Source organism: Scyliorhinus canicula, chromosome 17 (genome assembly GCF_902713615.1).
Source record: "Scyliorhinus canicula chromosome 17, sScyCan1.1, whole genome shotgun sequence".
Lineage (NCBI taxonomy): Eukaryota > Metazoa > Chordata > Chondrichthyes > Carcharhiniformes > Scyliorhinidae > Scyliorhinus > Scyliorhinus canicula.
This window is the reverse complement of record NC_052162.1, coordinates 100,784,708-100,797,724: the sequence shown is the minus strand read 5'-3', so window position 1 is coordinate 100,797,724 and position 13,017 is coordinate 100,784,708. Positions and strand designations below refer to the sequence as shown.

The 13,017-nt window shown below is 44.5% G+C and overlaps 1 protein-coding gene across 3 annotated transcripts in view; it reads left to right on the top strand.

Moving 5' to 3' along the window:
• The first annotated feature begins 246 nt into the window (after window positions 1–246).
• LOC119952139 (gamma-aminobutyric acid receptor subunit alpha-3-like) overlaps window positions 247–13,017 on the top strand; it is a 514,541-nt gene continuing 501,770 nt past the window's right edge. The window contains exons 1-2 of one of the 3 annotated variants that reach the window (XM_038775725.1): window positions 247–372; window positions 483–662. The gene's annotated coding sequence lies outside the window, so the exon portion shown is untranslated. Of the gene's footprint in view, window positions 373–482; window positions 1,141–13,017 lie in introns of all 3 variants that reach the window. The other 2 variants (XM_038775723.1, XM_038775726.1) reach the window with 2 other exon arrangements.

Genomic DNA, 13,017 nt, shown 5'->3' with positions numbered 1-13,017 from the left:
GTAAGTGCTTCTCTGTGTGTGTGTATAAGTGTTTGTGTGTGTGTGAGTCCGTCCATTTGTGTGTGTTTCTTGTGTGTTTCTGCACGTGTGTGTTTTTGTGTGCGTATTTCTGTGTGTATATGTTTCTGTGTGCACCTGTTTCTGTATGTGCATGTCTCTGTGTGTGTGTTTCTGTGTGTGCTTGTTTCTGTGTGCCATTTTGGTGTGTGAGTGTTTCTGTATGTACGTGTTCTGTGTGTGGATGTTTCTGTGTTGAGTGCATGTTTCTGTCTGTGCGTGTTTCTATCACAGTGTGTTTATGTGTGTTTTTCTATGTGCTCATATATCTGCAGCGTGTGAGAAAGAAAATGTGATGCAAATCTTTGTGTGCCTGTAAGTATTTCAGTTTGTGTGTTTCTGCCTATGTTTCTGCATGTTTCTGTGCATGCATGTCTTTATTTGTGTGTGAGTAAGTGTGTCTGTGCATCCTCTGATTTGAACAGGTCAGACATCACTGAATCCACCTCCGGGGAATCTGATGTGCCACTGTCAGTGGGGGAGAAAAAGCAGCAAACATATATAATCTTCTCTTTCTAGAAACAACATCTCCCAGACACACTGTGGGATATTAGTGAGACTGCAGCAGCACGAGGATATGTATTTAAAAAAAAATCCCGGCACTGGTAAGAGCTGAGCGATTGCTTATTGTGTAGTCTGCTTGCAGTGGTAGTCTGGCTGCTGTTTGAGCTGAATGCAGTGTGCTCAGTCAGAGGAGAGGAGATGTTGGAATTTGTGATTCCAATCACAGACAAAATAATAATCAAGGATTGTCTGAAAAAAGTCATCATCTTCAAACGTCAGTATCCAGCTTGTTGGAAGAGTCAGAGTGCAATAACTATGGATCTGGAAATGTGTTAATGCATGGGGTCTGAATCCAACATTTTGGAATCTGAACTGAATCAATTTATTTGAAAAATACGTTCTGAGGTTGAACTACAGAAGGGACGGTTCCACAAAATGTCTTAGAGGTCTAGCTACAGAGAATGAAGAGAGAGGGAGTGAGAGAGAAAGAGAGGAATAACCAGGAATACAGGATGGATGAAACAAAGTATTTGTTGCCAGATATCCAAAGGGTGTTGTGAATATAAATCATTTTTAAAGGTGAGCAGTATTACATACTAGTTTAAAATTCTTTTTGTGTTTGAAAATATTGTAAAACATTCAGTCAAACTATGAGGCAAAACTTGGGCCCCGCAGGGAAGAATGATTCTGGCTGTATTCTTAGAATGTGCCATTAACATATCATGTCCAGCGAGTCACAAATAAGTCCCTCATGAAAATAATAATTCAGCAATTCGATGTGATGACTTTGATTCTGAGCTATCAGTTAGGGGCTTTAAAATATGTTCAACAAAACACCCCAAAAATGATGTTCAAAATTCAAGTTCACAAAAGGAGATGCTTATTTTTGTTGCTGGGCTGTACTGAGCCTGGATTAATGTTTTTTTTTAAAAACACTGTTAAAAACTGTCATAAACTTATAGCTCAGGGAATGTTATGTAGCCCCAAGCAGAGAGACTGCATTTAAAAAATGTACCTATAATTGATCATTCATCCAACTGATTGTTTATAAAGAAACAGAAATCTCTTCCAAATCATGTACATGTTTCTGCTGCTCTAATCACTGCTGGATTCATTTCTGCAGCTTCCCCCATAAATTCAGTGTATAGCACAGGCTGCCAACCCTGTTTGACTTTTCATTGTGCTTTTCATGGTCGGATATGATGTAGACATGCATGCAGTAAAAATGATTGGGCATTACACTGATTGAGCCAAGTGTTTGTGGCATTTGCAAATTTAAAATAGAATTTTGGTGTAGGATTTGAAGATTTGATCAGTTTTAATTGTTGCAACAAGGCAGGTATTTTCCTCCCCACTGCTGCTATGTTTATGTTGTGCACATCTGCACCTCGTTGTATTTTGTCACAGTAGGAGCTCAGATGGGCTCATCTGATTGCTTGTAGACATGGTGCGGACTCTGAATACACCAGCTGTCAAAAGCATCCCAGCCCTCAGAGTTGACAAAAAGTGACCTCTTATTTAACGCAATGTAATTGTGAGTACAGACCTTATGCACACCCCAACATTAAACATTTTGTCCTCTTTCTGTTTGGCAACAAAATAAACGACTGACGTGATTTACTGTATAAATGTCTTTGATTTATTTCTGAAATCCAGTAGCACTGACTATACAGCAGGCACAACTCACAGTTGTTTCTAAGCAGCAGTGTCAATAATCAAACAGAGACAACTAACCAAGGTGCTTATTTGAAATGCAAAATATCCCCTCACTATACAATTTAAGGAAACACGCTCTCGTACGAGATATGTTTATCCTTTCATTGGCCTGTTCACAAACATCTGCACATTTAACACGTTCTAAATCTTGGTGTAATAATGAGCTTTGAAAACACTGTTTGACAAAGGCCAATACCAGAAGCCCAGTCACAGTAATCCTGTCACGGTTGAAGAATCACTAGGTTCTGGGAAGGCATTGTTTTGTGCCCATCTGATGTCGTTAATGCCACATGACTATGATGTCATTGGTGACACATTACTTTGATGTCAGTAGTGTCACATGGCCGTGATGTTATTGATGCCACGGGGTTATTATGTCATTGATGACGCAGGGCTATGATGAACTTAATGACACAGGACTATGATGTCACTGGTGACACATTACTTTGATGTCACTTGTGTCATATGGTTATGATGTCTTTGTTGATACTGGGTTATATGTCACCGATGACACTTGATTTTGTTGTCACTGATGATAAATTGATTTGCTATATTAAAGGCACAGACTAGGTTTTCGCTGACAACACTGGGATGAAATATTACAGTGGATGCATGGCAATGTCTTTAGTAATATCACATGGCTGGATGGCTGGTACTGAAGTGCCCCTATGACATGGCTGTGATGTCTTTCGTGGAGAATTGTCGTGCTATAATTGGGACCCATGAATGTTATTGAAGGTTCTGACGTGATTATGATGTGAAAGATGCAGCATTATATTATAGAGTGGCCACAGTACAGCAGGAGAATATTTAACTTTCACAGACCATGCAATCTCTCAGCAAGAGCAATTGCAGCGAGTCCATCTTTTTTGCCCTATTCATGATTCTGGCAATGATGGCACAAGGATGTGATGTCACCCAGTGCAGATGAATGTCATGTTACTGTAAGAAACACTTTGTGACATCAGATTATAATTGGTTGCAGTTTGATTGATGGCACCTGACTGAGGTATCAATGATGTCACATAACTGTGGTATCACTGATGTTACCTGGATATGATGTCAATGTTGTCACATGCCTGTGGTATCACTGATGTCACATGACTATGTTGTCAATGGTTTCACGTGACCGTGGTATCAGTGATGTTGCCTGGCTATGATGTCAATGATGTCACAAGGCTGTGGTATCACTCATAGCACATGCCTGTGGTATCACTGATGTCACATGGCTCTGATGTCAATTATGTCACTTGTCTGTGGTATCGCTGATGTCACCTGGCTATGATGTCAATGATGTGACATGCCTGTGGTATCACTGATGTCACCTGACTGTAATGTCATTGATGTCACATTGGCGTGCTACCAAAGGTGGCACATGGTTGGAATGTCACTGCTGATGTTACGTGGCTGTGGTGTCACTTATGGTACATGGATCTGATGTCATTGCCAGGACATGGCTGTGATATAATTGATGTCTTAGGGATACGGTATCAATGAGAGCACATGGCCTTTGACATCAATAATCAGACCTGTCTATGATGTTATCGATAACACATGGCAATTTGTCATTAATAACATTTTGTCGTGATGCCAGAGATCGCAGATGGTTGTGATGTCAATGATGGCAAATGGTGCTGGTGTCATTGGCATCATATGGCCCTGATGTCACAGGAAATTCATTGCAGTGATGTAACAAATGATACAATTAACGTAAAGTTATAAATTGTATATAACTGTATTGTGATTGATGACACATGGCTGGAATTTCAGTGACATGCAGGAACATCGGAATATGGGAGGTGGGGTAGGCCATTCTGGTTTGCAGAAAATGTGGCTGTTGTCATTAATTGTCAGGCCCTCATTAGCAACGGTATTTTGAAGGTCAATCCAGAGTGGATCAGGAACCCATTCATGGAACACAGCAACAGGAGTAGGCTATTTGGCCCATCAAGCCTGCTTCACCATTCAGTTAGACCATGCCTGATCACCTACCTCCCTCAATGCCACTTTCAAACGCTATCTCCATAACCCTTGATGTTATTGGTATCTAGGAATCTATCGATTTCTGTCTTGAACATGTTCAATGACTGATATTCCACAGCCCTCTAGGGTAGAGAATTTCAAAGATTCCCCACCTTCTGAGTGGAAATTCCTCACCATACCAGTCTTAAATGCCCCATCCCTTATAATGAGACTGTGTTCCCTGGTTCTGGACTCATGAGCCAATAACCCTGTATGAATTTTGTAAATTTCAAGAAGGTCACCCGTCATCCTTCAAAATTCTAGAGAATACAGGCCCAGTTTCTTCACTCTCTACTCATAAGACATTAATCTGGTGAATCTTCCTTGTACTCCCTCTATAGCAAGTATATCTTTCCTTAGATGGAGACCAAAACTGTACATAAGTGTGGTCTCACCAAGGCTCGATCTAATTGTCGCAAGACATCTTCACTCTTGCACTCAAATCTCCTTGCTATGGCAAGGTATACAATTTGCCTTCCTTATTGCTTGCTACACCTGCCTGTTCGATTTTGGTGCCTCATGAACAAGGGCACCAGATCCCTTTCGACACCAATACTTTCTAACCTCTCGCCATTTAAGAAATACCTTTCTGTTTCTTTCCACCAAATTGGAGAACCTCACACTTTTGTCGCATTACAATTGTATAAGGTGTTAGTGAGGCCACACCTGGAGTATTGTGTTCAGTTTTGGTCTCCTTACTTGAGAAAGGACATACTGGCGCTGGAGGGTGTGCAGAGGAGATTCACTAGGTTAATCCCAGAGCTGAAAGGGTTGGATTATGAGGAGAGGTTGAGTAGACTGGGACTGTACTCATTGGAATTTAGAAGGATGAGGGGGCATCTTATAGAAACATTTAAAATTATGAAGGGAATAGATAGGATAGATGTGGGCAGGTTGTTTCCACTGGCGGGTGACAGCAGAACTAGGGGACATAGCCTCAAAATAAGGGGAAGTAGATTTAGGACTGAGTTTAGGAGGAACTTCTTCACCCAAAGGGTTGTGAATCTATGGAATTCCTTGCCCAGTGAAGAAGTTGAGGCTCCTTCATTAAATGTTTTTAAGGTAAAGATAGATAGTTTTTTGAAGAATAAAGGGATTAAGGGTTATGGTGTTCGACCCGGAAAGTGGAGCTGAGTCCACAAAAGATCAGCCATGATCTCATTGAATGGCGGAGCAGGCTCGAGGGGCCAGGTGGCCTACTCCTGCTCCTAGTTCTTATGTTCTTATGTTCTTATATTTCATCTGCTATGTTCTTGCCCATTCACTTAGCCTGGCCAAGTACCCTTGAAGCCTCGTGACTTACTGCCACTTAGTTTTATGTCATCAGCAAATGTCACAGTAGAAGACGCAAAAAGCATTCCAAGAACATTAGAAAAGCAGGGGTCAAAAAGGAAAAAGGAACTTAAAACAATTACATTCACTGCAGAGAAAGTACGAGGAAAACTAACGGGACTAAAATCTCCTGGACCTGATAGCTTGCATGCTAAAGTCATAAAAGAAGTGGTTGCAGAGTTAGTGACCGAACGTATCCGGGAATTCATGCCAGCAGGATCTGCGGGACCTGCCGACAGCACGCCTCCATTGTGCGTTTCCCAGCAGTGAGGGGTGCATTTAGCAGGAAACTCCATTGGCAATGAATTTAGGGGCCTCACGGTAGCATGGTGGTTAGCATCAATGCTTCACAGCTCCAGGGTCCCGGGTTCGATTCCCGGCTGGGTCACTGTCTGTGTGGAGTCTGCACGTCCTCCCCGTGTGTGCGTGGGTTTCCTCCGGGTGCTCCGGTTTCCTCCCACAGTCCAAAGATGTGCGGGTTAGGTGGATTGGCCATGCTAAATTGCCCGTAGTGTAAGGTTAATGGGGGGATTGTTGAGTTACGGGTATACGGGTTACGTGGGGTTGAGTAGGGTGATCATTGCTCGGCACAACATCGAGGGCCGAAGGGCCTGTTCTGTGCTGTACTGTTCTATACAATGGCGAGGCCAGAGGATTCCGCCACCAGCCAATGGCGGGTCGCCTCCGCGAAACACATGGCCGATTGCGTGGGAAATCCCACCCAGTGAATTAAACAGTTATGATCTTCCAAAATTATCCAGATTCTGGAAAGGGTCCAGCAGAGTTTTGCTGCAGATGAAGAAAGGAGCAAGACAGAAAGTAGGAAACTATAGGCCACTTAGCCTAACGTTAACCATTGGGAAAATGCGGGAATCTATTGTTATTTTTCTTTATTTTTCAAAAAATTTAAAGTAACCAATTCATTTTTGTTCCAATTAAGGAACAGTTTAGCATGGGCACTCCACCTACCCTGCATATGTTTGGGTTGCAGAATGTGCAAACTCCACAGGACAGTGACCCGGGGCCGGAATCGAAGCCGAGTCCTTGGCGCCGTGAGGCAGCAGTTCTAACTACTGCGTCACTGTGCCGCCCTTAGAATTAATTGTTCGGGAGATTCTGTCAGGACATTTCGAAAATCCTAATACAATCAGGCAGACTCAACATGGTTTTGTGAAGGGGAAATAGTTTTTCCAAACTTTATAAGAGTGTTTTGAAGATGTAACAAAAAGGATGAGCAAAGGGGGAGATAATAATAATAGTATTTTATTGTCACAAGTGTGAAGTTATTGTGAAAAGCCCCTAGTCGCCACATTCTGGAACCTGTTCAGGTAAGCTGGTATGGGAATTGAACCCACGCTGCTGACCTTGTTCAGCATCACAAACTAGCTGTCTAGCTCACTGAGTTAAACCAGATATATTTGGATTTCCAAAAGGTGTTTGATAAGTGCCTCATGAAAGGTTGCTACACAAGATTAGACTCATACAGTTGTTGATGATATATTAACATGGACAGAAGATTGGGTCACTAACAGGAAACAATGAGTCGGGATAAATGATTTACTTTCAAGTTGGCAAACTGTAATTAGTTGAGTGCCATAGGGATCATTGGTGAGGCCTCAATATTTATGGTCTATATTAATGAGTTGAATGCAGAGACCAACTGAAATGTAGCCAAATTTGCTGATGATGCTGTTGCAGACAGGTGACAGGATCAATTAAAACAGCCCTGATTTCCCCGCTCTCTACACATCCATGAACGCTAAGATGTTTTTAAAACTTGATTTCTGCCTTAATAAATGGTGGCTTATTTCCCCCAACATTTAAACTTGGAAATGCTCCAATCCTCACTGAATAACATGCACAGCAAACCCGAGGTAAGATAAAATTAAAAGGCTTGGTTTATTTCAAAAACACACGTGAGAGAGGGTTTTGTGACGTGCATCCCTGTTACATTCACACAATAAACGGGGGATAAGCAAAAAGGTTCAGGACATGACCAAAATAAAATACAGGTTAGGCCTTCACACGTGTCCAGAGTCCAGAAGGTTGGCCGGGATTCTCCAACCCCTCCCCCCCGCCGGGTTGGAGAATCGGCGAGGGATGGCGTGAATCCCGCCCCCACCGGTTGCCAAATTCTCCGGCGCCATCCCCCCCCCCCCCCCCCCCGGCGATTCCCCGGCCCGCGATGGGCTGAGTGCCCGTCCATTTTTTGCCGGTCCCGCCGGCGTAAATTAGAGTAGGGCCTTACCGGCGGGAGCTGGCGGTGCAGGCGGCCTCCGGGGTCCTCGGGAGGCGAGGGGGGGATCTGGCCCCAGAAGGTGCCCCATGTTGTCCTGTGTTCAGGGCCCATCGATCCGCGGGTGGGCCTGTGCCATAGGGGCATTCTATTCCTCCGCGTCGGCTGCTATTCCTCCGCGATGGCCGACGTGGAGATGAACCCCCCCCCCCGCGCATGCTCTGGGATGATGCCAGCACACACTGGCGCTCCCACACATGCGCCAAGTCACGCCGGTCGGCGGAGGCCCTTTGGCGCCGGTTGGCGTGGTGCCAAGTCCCTTCCCCTCTGTCCGGCGCGGCGCAAGCCACTCCAGCGCCGGCCTAGCCCCTGAAGGCACGGAGGAATCCACACCTTTGGGGCGGCCCGACGCCGGAGTGGTTCATGCCACTCCTTCCTGCAGGAGTTGCCCAACCCGCCGAGTCCCGCAGAATCCCGCCCAAGATATCTAATGGAATGTTCCTCCTGCGGAGAAGTTGATGGATTGTAGGGTGATCCATCTTTCCGAAGCAAGACTTCCATGATGAGAGCAGGCACATCGAGTGAGTTAGTCTTGGAGGGATAAGTTCCAAGGTTCCAGCAAATGGCAGGTTTGATGAGCGCCAGAGGGCAGCTTTCAGCTGCCACTTGTTTGATGGTAGATATAGATACATAGAAGATAGGAGCAGGAGGAGGCCTTTTGGCCCTTCGATCCTGCTCTGCCATTTGTCACGATCATGGCTGATTATCCCACTCAATAGCCTAATTCCACCTTCTCCCCATAGCCATTGACCCCATTGTCCCCAAGTGCTATATCCAGCCGCCTCTTAAATATATTCAATGCTTTAGCATCAACTATTTCCTCTGGTAATGAATTTCACAGGCTCAACAATCTTTGTGTGAAGAAATGTCGCCTCACCTCTGTCTGAAATGGTTTACCCTGAATCCTCAGACTGTGACCCCTGCTTCTGGACACACACATCATTGGTAGAATCTTCCCTGCATTTACCCTGTCTAGTCCTATAAGTCTCTCAGAGATTCCCCCCTCATTCTCCTGAACTCCAGCGAGAACAATCCTAACCTAGTCAATCTCTCCTCATATGACAGTCCCGCCATCCCTGGAATCAGTCTGGTAAACCTTCGCTGCGCTCCCTTGAGAGCAAGAACATCCTTCCTCAGAAAAGGAGAACAAAACTGCACACAATATTCCAGGTGCGGCTTCACCAAGTCCCTGTACAATTGCAGCAACACTGTACACTGTACACAAAACCTCTGGACATGAAGGCCAACATACCATTAGCCTTCTTTACCGCCTGCTGCACCTGCATGCTTACCTGCAGTGACTGGTGCAAAAGGACATCCAGGTCCCACTGCACACTCCCCTCTCGCAATTTACAACTATTCAGGTAGTAATCTACCTTCCTATTTTTGCTTCCAAAGTGAATAACCTGACACTTATCCAAATTATACTGCATCTGCCAGTGATTTGCCCACTCGCCCAATCTGCCCAGATCATGCTGTAGGATCCCTGCATCCTCGTCACATTTCACCCTCCCACCTAACTTGGCATCTTCTGCAAACTTTGAGATGTTGCATTTTGTAGCACAGGAGTTCTGTTCTCAATGGAGGTCAAACTGTAACTGCAGAGTTCACAGTTCCACAGGGCAATACTACAGTGCAGCTGAACAAAGGATGGCTGGAACTTTGAGGTTTTCCTTGGAGTCAGGATTTCTTTTGTTCTTGGAGACACTGGTTTTGGGTTGACTAAATGTTGAAACCATTGAGTTAGAACAATTAATGCTCCGGCCAATAGCACCATTATTGGAGGGTTAGGGCTTACACAATGCCTTTGCTCATAACTGGCTGGGGCAGACGGTTCATCTGCGAGGACATTGTATTAGCTTAGCTGGAATGGTCACGCTGTGTGAGGAGTGTTGAGGTGTGAGCCTTTGCTTGCTCTGAAACCTCTGGAAGTCAGCATGTGACCAGCTGCAACCATCTTGACAACTCAGCAATTGTACATTTTTAAAAGCAGTAAAAAAAAAACTTTTTAAAGTAGTCCAGTTGGTGAATGTATGTATGTGTATTTTCCTTCATGCCTCGACTGTGATAAAACAAAGTTAAGTATGTCGCACGTCATGAGGACACAATTTGCAAAGTGATCTGGATAGATTAAGTGAATGAGCAAAACATTGGCAGATGTGGTATAATGGCAAAAAGTGTGAGGTTGTCCACTTTGGCAGGAATTACAGAAAAGCAGAATATTATTTAAATGGAGAGAGAGTGTTTAATGCTGCAGTACAGAGGTGTTTTGTATCTATATCATAAAATGTTAGCATGCAGCTACAGCAAGAAATTGGGAAGACACATGGAGTGTTGGCCTTTATTGAAACTTAATTACCTGCAAAGACTCGCATTCAAAGTATCGTGTTGCATCATTGACTTTGTCCATATATGTGTTTCTGGAGCTCACCTTTTCATTCACCTGAGGAAGGAGCCGCACTGCGAAAGCTAGTGACTCCAATCAAACCTGTTGGACGTTAACCTGATGTGGTAAGACTTCCTACTGTGCTCACCCCAGTCCAACTCCGGCATCTCCATATCATTTACATAGATTTACATAGAATTTACAGTTTATAGATTTTATAGAATTTATAGATTTAAGGAAGGATATTATACTTACATTGGCAGCAATTCAGAGGTCACTAGCTTGCTGCTGGGATGAAGGAGTTGTCTTATGAGAAAAGGGTGAGCATGTTGGACCTATACTTATTGGAGTTTAATGGTTTAGAGATGATGCACTGGATTCTCTGTTTGGGAGATGTTGTCCTGCCAGAGCTGAATTACATCAGTTTTTTTACGGTCCCCTAGTGGTTGTGAAGTGGGATACAATTCAGTGTTCCATGCCTTGCAAATTTATTCATGGTGTGGAATACGAGGGATTATAATACGAGGGTCGTTATTAAAGACAAGACTTGGAACATACATTGCAGAAGGAGGCCATTCGCTGATCAAGTCTACACCGACCAACTTAAGCCCTCACTTCCACCCTACCTCCATAACCCAATAACCCCTCCTAACCTTTTCAGTCACGAAGGGCAATTTATCATGGCCAATGCTCCTAACCTGCACGTCTTTGGTCTGTGGGAGGAAACCGGAGCAACCAGAGGAAACCCACTCAGACACGAGGAGAACGTGCAGACTCCGCACAGACAGTGACCCGGCGGGGAATCGAACCTGGGACCCTGGCGCTGTGAAGCCATAGTGCTATCCACTTGTGCTACTGTGCTGTCTAATCTTGAGCAGTTGGCCCGATAGGAAGGTCCCGCAGTCGGCCAACACTCCCGCATCACAAATCAGCCCCGAACCCCACCGGCTATCATAAATCGGCCCCAAACTCCACCTTCACTGCACGGCAGCATCCACCCCAGATTGCATGGGTTGCCCCCCGTACCCCCAAATATGGGGGTGACCCGACTCGACCCACCCTCCAGGGTCCCCTGTAATAGGGGAAACCCCCGCACAGGGATCCCTGTCGAAAGCAACCCCTTCCACAGACAACCCCCCCCCCCCCCCCCCCACAGGGGGGGGGGCAGTATGGTAGCACAAGTGGCTAGCACTGTGGCTTCACAGCACCAGGGTCCGAGGTTCGATTCCCCGCTGGGTCACTTTCTGTGTGGAGCCTGCACGTTCTCCTCTTCCCTGCATGGGTTTCCTCCGGGTGTTCCGGTTGGGTTATGAGGGCTTGTGGGTCGGTGCAGACTCGATGGGCCCAATTGGCCTGCACTGTTTGTTCTATGTTCTATGTTGACTCACAGAGCTTCGTTAATCTTTGAAACTCTCTTCCATTGGGAGCTGGCTCAATGAATATATTCAAGACTGAGATAAATTCTTGATTGACCAGCGAGTGAAGGGTTCTGAGTAACAGGCAAGGAAGTGGGATTAAGGCCACAATGAAATCAGCCCTGATTTTATTGAATGGTAGAGCAGGATTGATTGGCCCAAAGGCCAACTCCTGTTCCTATTTCTTATATTCTTACGAAATTCACAAATAAAACCTGGATAAGTACGTGAAAAGACACATGGTTCTAGGTAGAAATAAGTGGTTTGGAGGGGATCTGAGAAAACATTCTTTTCACCCAGGAGATGTCGCCTGAGAGGGTGTCGGCGGTAGGTACACTCAACATTGAAGAAGCATCTGGACCAGCACTTAAATCGGCAATGCATTGGCTATGGACCAAGTGCGGGTAAATGGGATTAGTATAGACATGGTGGGCCGAAGGGCCTGTTTCTGTGTTTTATGACACAATTACTCGATGACTCTAATATCATTAATGATATTAGGCTGAATTGACATTGGTGAGTTTATGGATTGTACATGGCTGCCGTGTCACTGATGAAACTAACTTGAAGACAGGTGGTTGTTGTTCCATTTGTGACACATGCCTGTAATTTCACTGATGACATGTTGCTATGTTTCATGCACATGGTTGTAATTTCAGTGTCTTTTCACTGCTGACAAATGCCAGTAGCTTTGTTTGTGACACTGCTGTAATTTCACTGATGGCACATAGCTGGAATTGAATTGATGGCACAAGGCACAAAAACCCAACTGGAAAAGTGAATCAGCCATTGGCTAAAAAATTAAGTTTACAAATGTGTTTGATCAAAGGAAGCAGTCGCCAGAAAAAGTGGTGAATCTGAGAATCGGGAGCAATTTAGAATCCGGCAAAGATGGAGCATTTCCGAGAGGTTATTTGTATTTTCCTTTGTGAAGACAGAACTAAAGTAGTTGTTTACTTGCTCTGCGTTTTCCTAATTCTCCATTATGAGTTCTCCTGTTTCGGACTGTAAGGAACCTACATTTGTCTTCACTAATTTTTTTTATTACATATTTATAGAAGCTTTTACAGTCCTCTTTTATGTTACTTGCAAGTTTGCTCTCATTTTCTATTTTTGAAAAAAATGAAAAATGAAATGAAAATGAAAATCGCTTATTGTCACGAGTAGGCTTCAATGAAGTTACTGTGAAAAGTCCCTAGTCGCCACATTCCGGCGCCTGTCTGGGGAGGCTGGTCCCCTCTTAATAAATCTCTGTCCTCCTTTGCTGAATTCTAAACTGCCCCCAGTCC